Source organism: Saccopteryx bilineata, chromosome 2 (genome assembly GCF_036850765.1).
Source record: "Saccopteryx bilineata isolate mSacBil1 chromosome 2, mSacBil1_pri_phased_curated, whole genome shotgun sequence".
NCBI lineage: Eukaryota > Metazoa > Chordata > Mammalia > Chiroptera > Emballonuridae > Saccopteryx > Saccopteryx bilineata.
This window is the reverse complement of record NC_089491.1, coordinates 21,901,126-21,914,190: the sequence shown is the minus strand read 5'-3', so window position 1 is coordinate 21,914,190 and position 13,065 is coordinate 21,901,126. Positions and strand designations below refer to the sequence as shown.

Below are 13,065 nucleotides of genomic sequence, written 5' to 3'. Positions count from 1 at the left end.
CAGTAATATGGTTTTAATGATATTGAAGAGATATTGTCAGATGATGTTTCATGCAAATGTTTATGTCCAACAGAAGAACCAGCTAGAGTCACTGGAGTGAGTCCCCCTGATGGTGGCTCAGCTCCCTAGCACCTCTGTCTTTATATTCAGACCAGGTTCAGTCTTTAGTGCACAGGGCACCTCTTTCCTCCTCCTACTCCACAAATGGTGAGTCACTCAACTTTAATTTTCCTCAAACACAAAGAAATCATTAATACCGAAGATGGTAGTCTCTTTCACAGACATTCAAACAGAGTAGATTAGAATAAGGTCGCATTAAAATAATGTCTTGAGGCCCTGGCCGGTTGGCTCAGCGGTAGAGCGTCGGCCTGAAGTGCGGGGCACCCGGGTTCAATTCCCGGCCAGGGCACATAGGAGAAGCGCCCATTTGCTTCTCCACCCCCCCCCCTTCCTCTCTGTCTCTCTCTTCCCCTCCCGCAGCAAGGCTCCATTGGAGCAACGATGGCTCAGGCGCTGAGGATGGCTCCTTGGCCTCTGTCCCAGGCGCTAGAGTGGCTCTGGTCGTGGCAGAGCGATGCCCCAGAGGGGCAGAGAATCGCCCCCTGGTGGGCAGAGTGTCGCCCCCTGGTGGGCGTGCCGGGTGGATCCTGGTCCGGTGCATGCGGGAGTCTGTCTGACTGTCTCTCCCCGTTTCCAGCTTCAGAAAAATACAAAAAAAAAAATTAAAAAAAAAAAGTTAATTAAACCTAAAGTAAGTAGAAGAAAGAAAATAATGAAGAAAAGATCAGAAATCAGTAAAATAAAAAAAATAAATAAAATAAATAAATAATGCCTTGAAAATATGGTGTCTGGTAATGAGTACATTTTAATTTCTATTTCTTGTTGTCTGAATTCAACACCAATGAATGAACATATAATTAATTGCTATATACATACCCCTTGCTACATACCATAGATCCATAACAGAAAAGGAGAAGTAGAAGATCTCATCCATTTCTTCAAACAACTTTCAATGCAGGTGGAGGAATGCTGTATATACTCAATAAAAACTTCATTCTACAAGTACATGAAGTAACCCAATAAGATAGGACCAATTCCAGACTATTGTGAGTCAGAGAACGGGGTGAGGGAGCTGAGGTGACATGTAAGAAGGCCTTAGGAAAACAGGATATTGAGTCAGGTAGACTTTGGCTTCATTCTTATCTCTGTCATTTTGAGCCTATGGGGACAAATTTAACCTCTCAGACCCTTAGTGTCCTCTTTTCTTTCTTTTTGTTTGTTTGTTTGTTTGTTTGTTTGTTTGTTTATGTGAGAGCCGTGATGGCAGAGACAGACTTTCAGAAGCATCCAACCTGGATCCACTCTCAAGCACACTAGGGGGCTAGGCTCTGCCCATCTCAGTCATTCCATTGCTCACTACCATGACATTTTAGCACCTGACATAGAGGCTATGGAGACATCCTTAGCACCTGGGACCAACTCACTCAAATTGCTTGAGCCATGGCTGCGAGAGAGCAAGAGACAGAGCAAGAGAGAAAGCAAGAGAGAGAAGGGGAAGGGTTGGAGAAACAGATGGTAGCTTCTTCTGTTTGACCTGACCAGGAATCAAACCTGAGACTTCCACATGCCAGGCCGATGCTCTACAGCTGAGTCAACTGGCCAGGGCCCTTAGTGTCTTCTTAATGGGGATAATTAGCTTGTATGTACATTGGCATATAATTCAATGGGATGGTGTGTGTAGAACCTCAGATTAATGTCAGAAACTGTTGGGCTGGTGGGATAAGCAAATCATTCCTTCAAAGGTAGGACAAGGGGAAGTCTTGAATGTTGTTGGGCAGTTTGTGGAGATGTGCAAGGCATGTGGGAAGGAGATTGCTGGTGAGAGGAATGTTGTGATTTAAGATACTATGAGCCAAGCTGGGGCTTGCTACAAGCTATAGCTCATTTCTGGTTTGTGCTAATGGTTCCTTCCACACCACTCAAAACAGAAAGAGGCCAGTATCCTGGGAGGAAATAGCACAAAACAGTGAGCCTAGGACTTTGGGCATTCTGTCTGTGGCCTGCTGTCACAAGTCATCCCAGCCCCTTGTGTGATCATTCCTACTTTATGCTCAACTGATACCAGTCACTGGTATTTGGAGACCTGTATCACTGTAGGCACCATGACTGCACTCTGGTTTATCCTGCCCCTGACATGAAGGGATTGAGTCTGACAAATGGTGGCAAGGCCGTGTACTTCATTTGGTCTAGTTGATGGTCCCTGTTGGTCAAGAAAGTTTGTAAATATGATATATATGTTTTCTCGCTTATCATTTGCATTGGGTGTAGGGGACAGGATGTAAGCAGGCAGGGTTGTTATAGCCTAAGGCTTAGTTTCAAAACGAAGCTTTTCCCCACACCCTTGATTGTTGCATGGTGTGGGGTGGTCTACTCTCATGAGGAATCCCATTATGCTTCAAATAAGTGACTTTGGGCCCTGGCCGGTTGGCTCAGCGGTAGAGCGTCGGCCTGGCGTGCGGGGGACCCGGGTTCGATTCCCAACCAGGGCACATAGGAGAAGTGCCCATTTGCTTCTCCACCCCCCCCCTTCCTCTTTGTCTCTCTCTTCCCCTCCCACAGCCAAGGCTCCATTGGAGCAAAGATGGCCCGGGCACTGGGGATGGCTCCTTGGCCTCTGCCCCAGGCGCTAGAGTGGCTCTGGTCACGGCAGAGCGACGCCCTGGAAGGGCAGAGCATCGCCCCCTGGTGGGCAGAGCGTCACCCCTGGTGGGCGTGCCGGGTGGATCCCGGTCGGGCGCATGCGGGAGTCTGTCTGACTGTCTCTCCCTGTTTCCAGCTTCAGAAAAATACAAAAAAAAAAAATAATAATAAGTGACTTTGTATCAGAGACTTCCTTGTTTGTATATTGGATTAAAAGTTTTAATTTCTACACTATAAGATGGGGCAGAGGAGCCCATGCAAAAAAAAGAGCAGAGACAGGCCACGTGGAGGAGAGGAGAAGCAGCCAAGATGGCAGAGTGCTGAAGGAGAAGCCAGTTTGTGCAGAGTTTGTGCAGAGAGAAGGAGATGGGGAACAGAGGTGAATAAGGCTGATGAAGTAGAAACCATTGATTCCAGGAAACTAGGATAAGTCGGTGTCTTTGGGAATCCCTGAATGCAAGGGCAAGTGTTGATTTCTGCACTATACAGTGGGGCAGACCGGGAGTTTGCTCTCTCGGTTCCTGAGATTAACATTAAAAGAGAGCAGAGAAAGGAGAGCAGAGAAAGGCCACGTGGAGGAGACCAGGAGAAGCAGCCAAGATGGCAGAGTGCTGAAGGAGAAGCCAGTTTGTGCAGAGTTTGTGCAGAGAGAAGGAGATGGGGAACAGAGGTGAATAAGTCTGGTGAGCTAGAAACCTTTAATTCTAGGAAAACTCGGATAAGTCAGTAGCTTTGTGAATACTGAATAAGTGAGTTTTGGAGCCCAGTGTGTGTTTTTACTTGCCCACCGGGTGCAAGCTAGGATTAAAGATGATGGCCCACCAGTTTTTGGCTTCGTTGTTTTTTACCGACTGTCTGAATCCAATGCAAACCTGCATGGGCCAGGCGACTGTGATGTTGGCCATGGATACAGGCTTTACAAATAGTCAGTTAGTAAAACCAGACAAAATGTCCATTAACAGAAATGGGTAAATAATTGGCAGTATGTCTATACAAGGGAACGCCATTTGAGATTAAAAAGGAGCACAGAATTGACAAACATAACATGAATGCATATTAACTAAGTTAGGCTGAGTGAAAATAGGAGAACTGACTTTTGGTTCCCAATCCTCATGTGGGGCACCATTTGATGGTGAGACAATGACTACTCAGAGACCACAGGGAGTGTTCCATGGGACCTAGGGGAGACCGCCTCACAATCCCCTATACAGGTTTAATGAGACAGCCCTGATTCCCAGTCCCTATGGGTATTGATTGATGCACAAAAATAGAAGCAGGAACAAGAATGAGGAAGTGAGGAAGGGGAACTTCCTTAGAACAGAAAAAAGGGGCAAGGGAGTAGTTCAAATATTCCCACATACTCATTAATCAGAATTGCTAATTCTATATCAATTGTGCTGTGTTCAGCACAGTACTGAGTTCAGTACTTTTGTCAGTAAAGCCACTGTGGCTTTGCCTCAGGGCACTTAACTCTGTCCCTGTGCTATATTCCAATTCAGGGACTCTGAAGAGAACAACAACTCAACAAGGTGCATGCTCATGACTGCAAATACACAAATCCTTTGAAAACACAACCTGTAGACACAAAGAGTAGATCAGTGTTTGCCTGTGGCTTTGGGTGGCCCAGTGGGAAGGAGGGATACCAAAGACACAGAGGAAACTACAGAGGATGACGGGAAACTCACTATCCTGACTGTGCTGATGGTTTCATGGTATATTCTTGTAAAAACTTAACAAATTTTATACTTTAAGTCAGTGCAGTGGATTGTCAGTTATACCTCAATGAAGCTGTTATTAACAATAGGCAACAACTTTGTGGTAAGCATTTGCACAAGAACCCAATGATCTTTACGAGCATGATTCTTCATTTCCGATGTTAATCAAAAAAATGTATATATTTGGAAGACAGAACTAATGACCTCCCACCCTTGCACTGACCCACAGGCCTGGAAAGGAGGTTGGAATGAGGCCGGAGCTATTATGGGACATGCTGCTTCCTGAATTCCTAAAGGCGCTGATGTCAGGGGGTGTGAGTGAAGACTCCAAAACAATCCACTCACATCCAGCTTGGAACTGGCTGACCACCAGGTCCTGGCTTTGTGGTCCAGATTCTGGATGGATCTGGATGGGCCTGGAGCTCTGATGAACAAAGGATTGTGGTTCTGCCAACACAGGGCCCTGAAGCCCTTAACTCTAAGCTCTGCAAACTCCAGCAGGTGTCCTGGGACACCAGGTTCTAAAAGCATCCCTTATGGAAGCCGCTGGTAGCCTCACACACCCTCTTTCCCATAACCTCCTTGGGCTGCCGTTTTCTTCTTGCTCCACTCCGACTAACATCTCTGGCTGGCACAAGGAGAATCTGGAGAAGCAGCGTGAGTCCCAGGCTCTCTGAAAGAGGCTTCCCAACATGGGACTTGGTCTCTTAATACCCACATTAGTGCAGGTCTCGGGACACCTGGTTGTTTCTTACAGTGTCCAGGAGGAGGCTGTTGCTATGTGCGTGTTTGGTCACCAGGAGGCATCAGGCCTCCGGTGGACACCCGAGAAGCACAGTTTCAGATTCCAGGTGTGACCCAACTTCTGGGGAGACAAGCCTGAACCAAGGGTGGTGGACAGGTCACCTGTGAGGGGACCTAACCCATCTCCGCAGCCCCTCTGAGTACCTGGGACAATCTGTGATCATCACCTCTCTGCCGCATCTGCAGAGCCTTGTCTGGGGCAGCTCCAGACAGCCCATCTCCATGGCTCCCATTCTTTCATTCAGCTTTACAGATTGTAGCAAAACCAACGCCTTCCTGCTTACATTAATGTCTTTCAACTTTGGCTGCACTTTGAAATCACCTGGGGAGCTTTGAAAAATCCTGGTGCATGTGACATGGGACCTTCCAATAACTTGTCACTGGTCAAAGCAAGACATGAGGCTTTCCTGTGCAGGTCTGAGAGCCCAATGATTAAACCAGTGGTTCTCAAACTTTTTGAAGTCTGGGCACATTTAAAATTCTACAAATAATAGTAGGCACACTATATACAAGTTTCTGAGAAATATGTTAGAATAATTAAATCAAATATTAAAGAAAATAAATATAAAGTCCAAGCGTGCTTTTATGGTAATTAAACAAAATAAATGCTACAAAATTAAATTTATTCTGACACTAAAAAACATATTTGTTACATTTTTAACTTATGTTTTTAGAATTTATAAAAAAGAAGGGTTGAAAAATTAAGAAACCACAAAAAAGTTATCTTTATATATATATATATATATATATATATATATATATATATATATATATATATATATATATAGATACATTCTTAGTAAGATTTAGTACATTTGGCCGGTCCTGGCATGAACGTGTTAAGGTTTTTCATTCTTGAGTTTATGAGAAAAATGAGCCTGATGTGTTCTAGTGATTTTTTTCAATGTTTGTGGATATATTTGAAAGGCAAACTCTCATTTCCTTGTTGATACATTGAAATTTTTTTCTTTTTCTCTTAATTGTGTTGAGTGCAGAAAACCCCCACCATACATATCATCTTAACTTGACACCAATCAAAAGATAGAAGAAACTTGCCTCCAGTCTTTCCAGGGAACATGGGGGTAGTATAAACAATCCAGCACCACAGCTTAACAGCCCTTTGCAACCTAATCAGGCAAGTGAGGTGGGGAGTTGGGCAGACTGTCAGCTAACAGCCAATTCCCCACACCACTGTCCCCCAAAAATCTAAACTCCAAAAGCCCTGTTGGTTTTTTGGTCCCTGACAAGGACATATTTTTCTGGAATACCATAGGGCACACCTGGAAATCTTCTATGGCAGTGAACCCCAACCCCCGGCTGTGGACCAATACTGGTCCATGGGCTATTTGATACCGGTCCACAGAGAAAGAATAAATAACTTACATTATTTTTATTTTTTTTATATTTAAGTCTGAACGATGTTAAATTTTAAAAAAATGACCAGATTCCCTCTGTTACATCCATCTAAGACTCACTCTTGAAGCTTGTCTCGGTCACGTGATACATTTATTCATCTCACCCTAAAGGCTGGTACATGAAAATATTTTCTGACATTAAACCGTTCCATGGCCCTAAAAAGGTTGGGGACCACTGTTTTAGGGTGCACCAGTGTACCCTGGTACACACTTTGAGAACCACTGGATTAAGCCAACAAGGTAGAGAGCTTGTGTGGGGGGAGCCCGGTTTCAGGTCTTGGCCACGGCAGTGATCAAACAAGCTGTGAAGCTCTGTGTCTTTCACATGGCCTTAATCAACACCTGATTAGGCCTGATGGAGTGAAGAAAGGAATGTTCGACTAGTTTCAACCATGATGCTTTGGAGGTTGCCAAAAAAGCAGGGATCATCTAAATTGAGTCCAGGCGATAAATTTAAATATTAAAACCTTACCCTGTAAAACAAACAAACAAATTGGTAAAAGTATAGAGAAATTAAAAACCAAAATCACAAGAAGACTACCAAATAGGCAATTTTTAAACTATAAGAAAGGAAATGGAAGGTGCTCTGAATAAATTGAAAGACATAAGCTCATCTCATTTTCAACCAGTGATCCACCAGTCAGACTTCTGACGTCCAAACTGTAGTGTAATACCCCTATGGAAACAAGCAGCAAATATCTCCAGGCTTTGATCTTCTTAAGGCTTGAATTGCTACACATTTCAGACTCCTATTAATAGATCTAGATCTTTATGAACACATGCAATGTCTGATTAAAACATAATGTTTATTTTCCAAGCCTTGTTTAAATGAGCAAGGGATTTGGTGGGTACTTACTAGCTGAGGTGACTGAGGGAACATAAAAAATGTGGCCGATTGTTGGGCAGATAAAATATAGTATGCTCATTTTCTTAAAGACGGTGCTGCCCACGTGCAAGCCGTCGCCCAGGTGATATTAATGTGTGCTGGGGGCAGGCTATGAGCAGAGAGGATCCTTGAAATCTGGGCTTGGTTTTAGGCCTAAGCCTTTCCCACCCTTTTTGATATAGGGTGGTGCAATCCCATCATGCCTCAGGTAAGTGACTTTGTATTAGAGACTTCCCTATTTTGTATATTGGATTAAAGGTTTTGATTTCTGCACTATAAAGTGGGGCAGACTGGGAGCTTGCTCTCGTGGTTCCTAAGATTAGCATTAAAAGAGAGAGCAGAGAAAGGAGACCAGATAGAGGCCACGTGGAGGAGGCCAAGAGAAGCAGCCTAGATGACAGAGTGCTGAAGGAGAAGCCACTTTGTGCAGAGTTTGTGCAGGGAGAAGGAAGGAGATGGGGAACAGAGGTGAGCAAGTCTGGTGAGCTAGAAACCTTTGATTCTAGGAAACTCGGATAAAGTCAGTAGTGTTGTGAGCACTGAATGAGTGGGTTTTGGAGGCCAGTGTGTATTTTTACTTGCCCGCTGGGTGCAAGCTAGGATTAAAGCTATTGGCCTACCAGTTCTTGGCTCCATTGTTTCTTTACTGTCTGTCTGAATCTAATGTGAACCTGCATGTGAATGACTGCGATGGTGGCTCCTGGCTTTACACCAATGTACTGGAAGAAGGTGGTGTTGGGCATCGAGGATTCAGGTGTCACAGCCTGGAATGCTGGTAAGTCTCAGTGCATGCTGGGAAAACATTTGGTCAAACGGTTGTCTGCTGTGCGTGGAGAAAGACCACGTGCAGACACAGGCTGTAGAGCTAGGACAAGCAGAATAAAGGTTCAGGGTGTTGGAATATTGGTATTGTGTCTGGGACTGCTTGCAGCTTTCAGCAAACTTATGAGAGTGGTACTTGGGTTGAGCCAGTCAGGCTGCAAGTAGAGAGAGAAGTTGTACAACTTTGCTAAGGAATGCACCTCTGCTGCAGCCTGACTCCAAGCTGAGTGAGGGTCTGTTGGGCTAATGAGTTTGAAAATTTCAGATTTTTGAGTTTGCTCACTTTTATTGTTAAAAAAGGCACTGCCCACTTGAAACTGCTAATTACCTTCCTTCCTGGGAAGGGCCATTGTTATACTAATGTACCCCCTGGAAAAGAGGTCTTTGTAGGCCTATTTAGTTTTTAAGAAGGAAAAATAGCTGAGACCAGATGATGGCAGTGGAGTAGGCAGATGCACAGACTCCCAGCTCACACCACTGAACTGGATTATAAACTAATTTATAAACAATCAGCGTGAAAAGCCAAATCTGGACTACAAGAACAGCTTTCAAAAATCAAGGAGCAAAGACGAAGCCACAATAAACCTGGTAGGGAGCGCCTGAATCTCCCTTGCTTACTGGAATGGGGCGGGGGGGCGTGAGGCTGGGTTCTTAACTCCAAAGATAAAGAGCAGTAAATACTGCTCACAGCCACTTACTTGGCGACCAGGAAACAAGGAGTGTTGAAAGGACCCGCTTGTGTTCCAAAAAGAAAGGAGAAAGAGAAAGACGGATGGTGAGGGGGAGAGGAATATACGTGGTGACATAAAAAGCTGACTCATTCAGTGCTGGAGGCGGCCATAACTGGGGGACAGGCTGATCCTTCCACAAATCGAAATACAAAAGTACTTCCCGGTCACAGAGATACAGACATCTCTCCAGCTCCAATCAGTGCAACAAGACACAGCTGAAAACAAGAAGTGGGGAGGAGGGGCAGTAACTCAGGTCTCCTTGGAGATCTGAGATACACCTCCCCCTACTGAAGCTGAGAAATAAACCCACCCCAGAGGGATTAACTGGCAGAAGAGGATTTCAAAGCCTCAGTTCACACCCACCGCATTCCTGGATACAGTTTCAAATAAGCCCCCTGCTGAGATCAGCAAACAAGACAATCACCTGTTAAGAAAACAAACAAATAAAGACTTCAAAGCAGCCCAAATCCTAAAGTGGATTACAAATAATAGCTGAAGCCAACACAAGAAGATTTAGAAACAACACAAGTAAAAACTAGAGACAGACAACACCAAGCCTAGACTCAACCTGCTCTACAAAGGAAACACCCAGATACCCAGGCATAATGAGAAAAGAAAGAAGTGAAATCCAAATGAAACCACAAGAGAGACCTTCAGGATATGAACTGAGTGATATGGAAATAATCAAACTTCCGGATGCGGAGTTTAAAATAATGAGTGTAAGGATGCTTAGGGAACTTAAAACAACAATGGATGGTCATCATGAACACCTAAATAAAGAAATAACAAGTATAAAAAAGTATATTGAAATATTAAAAAAGAATCAGTCGGAGATGAAATACAATATCAGAAATGAAGACCACAATGGAAGGAATTAAAAACAGGATGGATACAGCTGAGGATCGAATCAGCGAGTTGGAGGACAACTGGAATGGAGGCATGAAAGCAGAGAAGAAAAGAGAAAAGGGACTCAAAAAGTCTGAGGAAACTCTTAGAGAGCTCTGTGACAACATGAAGAGAAATAACATCCGCATGATAGGGGTTCCTGAAGAAGAAGAAAAAGAACAAGGGATAGAGACTTTGTTCAATCATATCATAGCTGAAAACTTCCCTAAATTAATGTAACAGAAACTCTCACAAGTCCAAAAAGCACAGAGGAATCCATTAAAGACAAACCCAAAGAAACCTACACCAAGACACATCATAATTAAAATACCAAAGCAAAGCGATAAAGAGAAAATATTAAAAGCTGCAAGAGAAAAAAAAGTTATCACCTACAAAGGAGCCCCCATAAGGATGACATCCGACTTCTCAACAGAAACACTTGAGGCCAGAAAGAATGGCAAGAAATATTCAAATTAATGCAGAACAAGAACCTACAACCAAGACTACTTTATCCAGCAAGGCTATCATTTAAAATTGAAGGAGAAATAAAAAGTTTCCCAGACAAAAGAAACTCAAGGAATTCATTACAACCAAACCAATGCTGCAGGAAATGTTAAGGGGCATGGTGTAAACAGACCAAAATGGGAAAAGAATATAGCAAAAGAGAAATACAGCTTTAAAGAATAAAATGGCAATAAACAATTACATGTTAATAATAACCCTAAATGTAAATGGATTAAATGATCCAATCAAAAGACATAGGGTAGCTGCATGGATAAGAAAACAGGACCCGTACATATGCTGTCTACAAGAGACACACCTTAAAACAAAAGATGCACATAGGTTGAAGGTAAAAGGATAGAAAAAAACATTTCATGCAAATGGAAATGAAAAAAAAGCTGGGGTAGCAATACTTATATCAGACAAAATGGAATTTAAAACAAAGAACATAGTAAGAGATAAAAAAGGCCACTACATAATGATAAAGGGAGCAATCCAACAGGAAGATATAACCATTATAAATATCTATACACCTAATATAAGAGCACCTAAATATATAAAACAGACTTTGATGGATATAAAGAGCGAGATCAACAGCAACACTATAATACTAGGGGATTTTAATACCCCACTAACATCACTAGATAGTTCCTCAAGAAAGAAAATTAACAAAGAAACAACAGACTTAAAGGACACACTAGATCAACTCGATTTAATAGATATCTACAGAACCATTCACCCTAAAACAGCAGAATATACATTCTTTTCAAGTGCTCATGGTACATTCTCTAGGATAGACCACATGTTAGGGCACAAAAGTGGTCTCAACAAATTTAAGAAGATTGAAATCATATCAAACACTTTCTCTGATCACAATGGCATGAAACCAGTAATCAACCACAACAGAAAAGCTCAAAAATTCTCAAACACATGGAAACTAAATAGCAGGTTATTAAATAACAAATGGAATAAAAATGAGATCAAAGAAGAAATAAAAAAAATTCCTAGAAACGAATGATAATGAGCATTCAACAACTCAAAATATATGGGACACAGCAAAAGCAGTACTAAGAGGGAAGTTCATAGCACTATAGGCACACTTTACGAAGCTAGAAAAAGCTCAAATAAACAACTTAACCCTGCATCTAAAAGAACTAGAAAAAGAACAGCAATTAAAGCCTAAATGTAGTAGAAGGAAGGAAATAATAAAAAATCAGAGCAGAAATAAATGACGTAGAGACTAAAGAAACAATACAGAGGATCAATGAAACTAGGAGCTGGTTTTTTGAAAAGGTAAACAAGATTGATGAACCTTTAAGTAGACTCACCAAGAAAAAGAGAGAGAGGACTCAAATATCTGAAATTAGAAATGAGAGGGGAGAAATAACAACTGACACAACAAAAATACAAAGGATTGTATGAAAATACTATGAAGAACTGTACGCCAAAAAACTGGACAACCTAGATGAAACTGACAAATTCCTTCAAACATACAATCTTCCAAAAATCAGTCTGGAAGAATCAGAAAACCTAAACAGACCGATTATACCAAATGAGATCAAAACAGTTATCAAAAAACTCCCAACAAAGCAAAGTCTTGGGCCAGATGGCTTCACAAGTGAATTCTACCAACTATTCAAAGAAGAACTAACTCCTATCCTTCTCAAGCTATTTCAAAAAATTCAAGAGGAAGGAAGACTTCCAAGCTCCTTTTATGAGGCGAGCATAATTCTGATTCCAAAACCAGGCAAAGACAACACAAAGAAAGAAAATTATAGGCCAATATCCCTGATGAATATAGATACTAAAATCCTCAACAAAATATTAGCAAACTGGATCCAACAATATATGGAAAAAATCATACACCATGATCAAGTGAGATTTATTCTGGGGAGGCAAGGCTGGTACAATATTCGCAAATCTATCAATGTTATTCATCACATAAATGAAAGGAAGGAGACAAACCACATGAGAATTTCAATAGATGCAGAAAAAGCATTTGATAAAGTCCAGCACCCATTCATGATCAAAACTCTCAGCAAAGTGGGAATACAGGGAACATACCTCAACATGATAAAAGCCATCTATGACAAACCCACAGCCAACATCATACTCAATGGGAAAAAATTAAAAGCAATCTTCTTAAAATCAGGAACAAAGTAGGGGTGCCCCTTTCACCATTCTTATTCAACATAGTCCTGGAAGTCCTAGCCACAGCATTCAGACAAGAAGAAGAAATAAAAGGCTTTTAAGTTGGGAAAGAAGAAGTAAAACTATCATTATTTGCAGATGATATGATATTATGACATTGTATATAAAAAAACCCTAAAGTCTCAGTCAAAAAACTACTGGACCTGATAAATGAATTCAGCAAGGTGGCAGGATATAAAATTAACACTCAGAAATCAGAGGCATTTTTATACACCAACAATGAACAATCAGAAAGAGAAATTAAGGAAACAATCCCCTTCACTATTGCAACCAAAAAAATAAAGTACCTAGGAGTACATTTTACCAAGGAAACTAAAGACTTGTACTCAGAAAATTATAAAACACTGATAATAGAAATCAAGGAAGATAAAAACAAGTGGAAGCATATACCATGC

General features: G+C 41.9%; 1 non-coding gene across 1 annotated transcript; it reads left to right on the top strand.

Moving 5' to 3' along the window:
- The first annotated feature begins 333 nt into the window (after positions 1–333).
- Positions 334–409, top strand: TRNAF-GAA (transfer RNA phenylalanine (anticodon GAA)). The gene has a single exon. It is a non-coding gene; the product is annotated as a tRNA-Phe (tRNA).
- The last annotated feature ends 12,656 nt before the right edge of the window (positions 410–13,065 follow it).